We start from the raw sequence: 7914 nt of genomic DNA, 5'->3' as shown, positions 1-7914 counted from the left end.
TTGAAACCTGGGTGAGTATATGTGAGGAAGTGGTCATTTAAGAGCTGCAAGTTATTTTGCACCCAGAAGTGGAGACATCTTTCTTCACTTTGGAAGAGACTAGTAATTGTTCTTGAGAAAACCTATTAAGATGCTTCCCCTTGTTAGTATGTTAACTTGGCCATGGATGCTATACGATCACATACTATTCTGTGGTGGTTGACCCCAAGCTTTAGCTCTGAGGCTTTTTGTGTTATTTTGGGAATGGTGGGAGGACAGGAAGAAGGAGAAGAGGAGCTGAGAGTTGTCTCTGGGAGTAGAAACTGAAGAGAAAGTTTGAAGCGGAAGCTTTATGACTCTGGGCAGAGCAGTGTGTACCCACTAGGTTCAGAGCTGGAAAGAGGACTGACCCTCCCTCCTCCCAGCTCAGCCTGGCACTGCTCTTGCAGGAACCCAGATTGGAGGCGGCTTTGGGCGAGTCAGAAGACAACACCTTGGCAAGGCCACCACCAACATCAGGAGGGGACAGCACCAGTAGTGAGACAACAGCAAGGTTCCTTCAAGCTACTTGGAGGCCAGGAAGGGCACGGGGGTGGACACAGTATTGCCAGAACAGGGGAGAAGGGACATGGTGGATGAGGATGCTTATTGTGGTAGACAGAACAAACTGTAAGCAGATGTAGGCTCTCCATTGGGGACCAACAAGCAATATTTGGAAATATTTGGCTAGCAATCAAGTCAGTGGGGATTCAAGTCATAATTTGGGCATTAAAAACTTAATATGACCTCATATATACTTAGTGAAAAGCCTGACCATATCAGTTGCACACACTTTAAGGATACATCTATGAGGAAAATGCCCCTACCTTCATTACGTAACTCAAGAAAGTACCTCAGATTACAGGTATATGTGAGACCTGTTAGGAATGAAAAACCCACCATGGCAGGCCTATTGAGGAACTATTTTATTTTTATTATTTTTTTAAGTTTATTTCTTTATTTTGAGGGAGACAGAGATAATGTGAGTGGGGGAAGGGCAGGGGGAGAGAAAGAGAGAATCCCAAGCAGGCTCCACACTGACCCCTGACAAGCCCCATGACCCTGGGATCATGATGTGAGATGAAATCAAGAGTCAAATGTTCAACCAACTGAGCAGATTTTAAAGCAGATTGAGCTCTGCAATGCCTTTCACATCAAAATCCAAACAGTGACTTACAGAGGATGAGCCCCTGGTGAGCCCATGTGAGAATGATGACAATATCATTATAGGTCATGGAATGGAAGTGCCCTGGGTCAGCAATATAGACTGAGTGGCAATTATGAGCAAGGCCCTGTGCCAGATGAATCAGGAGCTATCAAAGTGCCTATAGTTGGATTGACTTAGGAAGGTCCTATCTGCAATCATTCCAGGGACTTAGGTCTGCTATTTTATTTAAGATTTTAGTCGTAAGTAATCTCTACACCCATGTGGGGTTCAAACTCACAACTCCCAGCTCAGGAGTTGAATGCTGTACTGACTGGGCCAGCCAGGAGCCCCAAGCCTGCTCTTTAAATACAATGGATTGTAATCCTCTCAAAGAAGCTCCCATTGAATAACTTTTCATTTTTTTCAAAATACATTAGACGTCTTCAGTGTCTACATAATTATGGTTTTATATTATTTGGCTTTCCAACAATCTGTATGTACGTTCCTCTCCTACCCCACTCTCTGTCTTCTAGTTCTTCAAGTCCTGGATCAGCATGGACATGATTCTTTCTGCCTGGAATATTGTTTTGCAGTCCCCCTCCATTCTCCTCTTTCAGCTACCTTTTATTTACCTTTCAGGTCCTGCTTTAGGCGTCTTTTTGCTGCGGGGCCTTCTGTGACTGAATGTCCCCATTCTTGTCTTCTGAGTACTGCAACAGCACCCTTCCAGGCTTTTCTCATGGCTACTTTCAGCTTTCCATCTGCCAATTTTTTAAAATTATTTTACTTACTTACTTACTTGTTTATTTATTTCTTTCTTTAGAGAGCACATGTACAAGCAGGAGAGGGGCAGAGAGAGAGAGAGAGAGAGAGAGAGAGAGAGAGAGAGAGAGAATCCCAAGCAGGTTCCATGCTATCAGCTGGGAGCCCAACATGGGGCTCAATCCCACCAACCCTGAGATCATGACTTAAGTGAAATCAAGAGTCGGAGGCTTACCAGACTGCTCCTCTATCTGCCTATTTAATTGTCCACTTTGTCACTGGACTCTGAGTTTTGCCCCTAATTCAGTGCTTGACTCTTACTTAATAGGCATGCGGTATATATGTGTCCATTTCAACTGATCTTTTGTCAGTTTCCCCTAATAACTGATACCCCTTAAGAGAAACGTCATATCAATTGTTCTTGATTTTACAAGTAGAAACATCTTGCTGAAAGATGCCACTGAAATTAAAATTCCATTTACATCCTTTTCCTCTCTAAGAATTATAATGAATTCCATGTTTCGCCTCTGACTCAGACTAAGTCTTCAAACAGCTCCAAGAAAGTTTCACTTAATCTTAAAATTCATTTAGCACTAATAGGGTTCTTGTAATTTTCATGACCTTTGAAGGAGATCAGAAATTTGCAGATATCAAAGAATCTCAGAGGTCCCTGGACTCCTCAAAAGACAATTTCAACATACATGGAAGAGTATGTTGAATTTTTGTTTTTAGCCCCACAGGCTGTGCCACTGTTAGTAAGAAAGCCAGCAGCATTAAGTAGGGGAGAGAGCAGAGTTGCAAAAAAAGATTCCATGTGACCTAAAATTTAGGTCTATGGCCTCTCCTCAGAGTTTCACCAAAGTATGGGAGCCAAAAAGAGTTTGTGAACAGCTTCAAAGAAAAAGATACAAGTAATTTTACAAGCCGTTTAAGGATTGAGAAGTTGAATTACCTTTGTTGACGTCTGTGTGGATTGGCCAATAGTTCTGAGAAGAACAGGTTTAGTAAATGAGGAATCACAGGGCTAGTTGAAATGTAAATAAATAAGGTACTTGGGGTGCCTGGGTGACTCAGCTGGTTAAGCGTCAGTCTTTGGCTTGGGTCATTAACTCGCGGTTCACCGGTTTGAGACCTGTGTTGGGCTCTGTGCTGGCACTCGGAGTCTGGAGCCTGCTTCGGATTCTGTGTTCCCCCCTCTCTCTGTGCCTCCCCTGCTCACACTCTGTCTCTCTCTACTTCAAAAAAAAAAAGAAACGTTTAAAAATTTTTTTTAAAAAATAAGGTACTTTACGGGGAGCCTGGATGGCTCAGTTGGTTAAGCGTCCAACTTTGGCTCAGGTCGTGATCTCACAGTTCATGGGTTTGAGCCCCGCATCAGGCTCTGTGCTGACAGCGTGGAGCCTCGTGCCTGCTTCAGATTCTGTGTCTCTCTCTCTCTCTCCACCCGTTCCCTGCTCATGCTCTCTCTGTCTCTCAAAAATAAGTGTTAAAAAAAATAAAAGGTACTTTAGATGCTGAATACCACTGATTCTACCTCACAAAACTTATAAACAAAAAGGAAGCCAGAGGGGGAAAGGGAAAAAGAACATTAAAAAAGGAAGGCTTGGAAATATAGGAAGATATCGTGTTGCATAATGTGTTTGCTGCCAGTAGTAGCAGGTGACAGTCGTGGAGGTTCTGCAAGTGCTTTCATATAGATTAGCCTGTTTTTTTCTTAACTAATCCTCGCCACAACAAAGTGAGGCAAGTATTGCCATTATTTCCGTGTAACTGATGATGAATCTGAGCTCAAAGTTCACAAAGCTAATCTGACAGGACTGAGAACTGAATCTAGGTCTGTCTGCAACCTCTGTGTGATTTCAGTGACACCCGTAGATAGTGATTTTACTCAAATCAGCAAGTCAATAAGATTGATGTGGTCATACGAGGAGAAGGCTACTTGGAAAAGAGAAACCTCTAAGGCAATGAGAGAGGTCAACACTACATTACTCTCCATTTTTTAAAAAAATGTTTATTTATTTAGGGGGAGGGAGGAGGACAGAGAGACAGAGAGACAGAGAGACAGAGAGAGAGAGAGAGAGAGAGCAAGAATCCTGAGCAGGCTGCACACTGTCAGCGCAGAGCCCCTCATGGGGCTCAAACCCACTAACTGTGAGATCATAGCCTGAGCTGAAATTGAGAGTCGGATGCCAACTGACTCAGCCATCCAGGCGCCCCTACATTACTCTCCACTTTAGTTTACTTTTTAAAAATGTTATTTAATTATACAAGTAACATACAAATGTATACTCATCATATAAAGTTCAAAAATATAGAACTTAAGATCTAACTTCATTTCTTCACCACCTTCCAGGACTAGCTATGTGGGTAATTTGGAGCTTATTCCTTCAGATTTTTACTCATGATTTATGTGTATATGGGTGAATATATGTGTATACATATGCATATATGTATATTGTACATGTATAGTGTAGATTTGTGTTTTTAATGTAAAAATAAGATCAAACCACAGATCACTTTTCTGTGACTTGCTGTTTTCACTTAAGAATATGATTTGGCAATCTTTCTCTACCAGTACATTCTTTTTAACTGCTTTTTGCACAGTGCCCCATAGTCTGAGATATACAATAGTTCATTTTGCCATTCTTCCCAATGTCAAGGTATTTCCTATTATGGGTTGGATTTTGTTTTGATTGTTGTTTTGTTTTCAAAACAGATATGATCTACTTTGAATTATATTTCCTAGTATTATGTCTCTGTCAGAAAGGATTTAGTAAAGATACTCTCTCTCTCATTGCCCCTCAGAAATGTTTTGCAGAAAATCTGTGACTTACCTGTGAAATTTCAGGAAGGTGTATACATAGTAAAGTTTTACAATAATATATCATCTAATAATTAACACCTAAAAATCTAAAGATGAAAATAAGGAATTCCCTTTGCTGAATAATGCTTTATTTCCTTTTTACAGACAAAGAATATTAATATCCAAATATTTCATCTTATTGAGATTATGGATCACATAACGATCTCTAGGAAAGTGTAGAGCTGAACTGTGGTCCATCTTTATTTTGCAAATATAAGGGACTTAACCCAGTATGTTTTATTTCCTGATTTTTTTTATTTTTCTAACCTCACTTTTCCCTTCTCCTATTTTCTCACTTATATTCATTGTTTTTAATGTATTTCTAGAAATCGACTCAAATTCTTTTTGAATAGGTGAGAGGATGAACAGATGATTGGATGGATCAACAGACAGAAATTGGTGAATGAGCCAAAAGGCAGCTTTTCCTGGGCTACCTCTGTCAAACATTATTTTTCCTTATTTGTATAATGTTTATTTTTGCAATGAATTACTGCCTTTACTACAGTAAACATACCACGGAATCTCCTTTGTACCATATCCTTTTCTGAATTTGGAATGTTGAATTCCTGCATCTATATTTATGGTCTTTACATTTACTATTTTCACTTAAATATATAAAAGCTCTTTGGTAAAAATTAATCTAGTCATTTTTTACATGCTTGACAAAGTTGTTTAAGCACTTGTGCTTGCATATAAGCATTTACTGTTTATAGTGGATCAACTAGTATCCCCCCAAAATTCTTGTTCAGAATGTAGCTCAGAACCTCAGAATGTAGCCTTTCTTGGAAAAATAGTCTTAGCAGATGTAATTCGTTAAGATGAGGTCATACTGGGTTAGAGTGGGCCCTAATCCAATGACCGGTGTCCTTTAAGAAAAGGAAGGACTGACATACAGACACGCGAGGAAGATCATGTGATGACAGAGGCAGAGATTAGAGAAATGCAACTAAAGGCGAGCAACCATCAGAAGCTAGGAAAGAAGCATGGGACAGTTCCTCCCTCACAGCCTCCAGAAGGAACCAACTTTGACAACATTCAAAACTGTGAAAGGATGAATTTCTGTTGTTTTAAGCCACACAGTTTGTAGAAATTTACTTATGGCAGCTCTAGGACACCAATACACTGTCCCTCTATATCTTCATTAAGATTACCTCCAAAGAACCAAGAGCATCTCAAGAGGTTTATAGTTTCTAACCTGAAAGTAAGTTAACATGAGTGATCAGGGCTTATCATTTCTAACTCGAGAAGTATAATAATATGAATAATCAGATAAAGGACTGTGAGCTCTCATTGATGATTAGTAATTAGTTTGACTCTGAAGTTCTAAACTGAAGAAGTAAAGAAGTGAATTGTAAACGTGAGACCATTGTTACTCATTTCTTATATTTAAAATACAGGTTACTTAATCTTAAAGAAGATTAAATTTCTGAAGAACTTTGCTTTCCTACCATCCTATTTTAATTTGTAAATGATATTACCCTAATGTCTTAAAAGTATGGTTCAAAAAGCAATGGGAAAGCTGTGAAAGGGGTCTGTGGGCTTGTAAGTCTACAATCATATATTGATTGACACTTGAAATGCTGACTTATGATGTAAGGATAAAGACACTGTCTTAAGCAGCAGTTACAACACTGAATTGATTCTGCCACTCAGTCCTTTAAAAACTCAGCAAATTACTCAGAGTTGCACTAATGGAAATCCCTACTGAAACATAGCTTCTTTTTTCTCTCCTTTCTCACTTATCATATGAGAATCAGAATAAACTACAAATATACAAGATACTATATCTAAGTCTTAATAAAACTTATGATTATCAATTACTTATTGTTAAAGGTAATTGATATGAATTATATACTATATGTACATACTATGTATGAATTATATACCATATACTTTGTGAATAAATAAATATTTACTTTCGGTTTACCTCTGGGATAAGATAGGAAAAACTCCTGGAGCACCAAAGTCATCAAATGCATCCACAGTGGATGCATAATGCAGACCTCACAATAGCCTATGGTCATAGTCTAACTCACTTTTCTATAATGAAAGGGCAGGGATATAGCCAAATCTTCTTTTCCGATGTAAACAAGCTAAGGATTTTGTGGTTGCCTCCATTAAGAATGCATCAATATTGTATTGATCTGCAATCTGTTTCATTTGAATATATACCTTCAATGCCATTGGCCTTTATTTCCAGAAGGAATATAAAAAAAATTGGTGGGCACCTAGGTGGTGCAGTTGATTGAGCACCCCACTTCAGCTCAGGTCATGATCACGCGTTCCTGAGTTCAAGCCTCACACTGGGCTTGCTGCTGTCAGTGCAGAGCCCTCTTTGGATCCTCTCTCCCCCTCCCTCTGCCCCCGCCCTACTTGCACTCTCTCTCTCTCTCAAAAATAAATAAACATTAAAAAAAAATTTATGGGGTTTTGGTAGGAACAATTTTGTGGTCAGACCTCTTCCAAATCTTTAAGTAAATGCATTTGATAATTCTACATTTTAAGTGTGACTTCAATTAACACAAAACAAACCATCAGCAAAATAGCAGTAGACAATAAATATTTGTTGAATGAATAAATAGAAGGATGAATGACTTTATTCATTATGTTTTAGTATGTTATTTCTGCTCACATAGCTACATTTTTATTGTAATTTGGCTTCCTCTATTGATCTGTCTTTAGGGAAAGAATGACTCCTGCGGTCATTCTGCATTACAACTATATTCCTTATAGAAGCTAAAAAGTTGGCATTCTGGGTTTATTTAAAGGTACCTCTAGACTGGGAACGCTTCACTGTAGGGCCTAGCTAGTACCTGGAACTTAGCAAATAACTAATATATATTCAATGAATGTTCCCTGCTTTAGTCTAGTTTATCATTCCATTTAACCTGTGCACCCAAAAAAGACACCCTCTGTCATGGTCTGAATGTTTGTGCACCCTCCTAAATTCACATGTTGAAATCCTAATCCCCAAGGTGATGGGGTTAGGAGGTGGGCCCTTATAAAAGAAGCCTCGCAGAGCTCCCTCGTTCCTTCTGATACATGGAGACCCAATGAAAAGATGACTGTCTATGAGCCATGAAGATCTCACCACACACATCTGCTGGCACCATGATCTTGAACT

Source organism: Panthera tigris, chromosome B3 (assembly GCF_018350195.1).
Source record: "Panthera tigris isolate Pti1 chromosome B3, P.tigris_Pti1_mat1.1, whole genome shotgun sequence".
Classification (NCBI taxonomy): domain Eukaryota; kingdom Metazoa; phylum Chordata; class Mammalia; order Carnivora; family Felidae; genus Panthera; species Panthera tigris.
Note: the sequence above shows the minus strand (reverse complement) of the source record.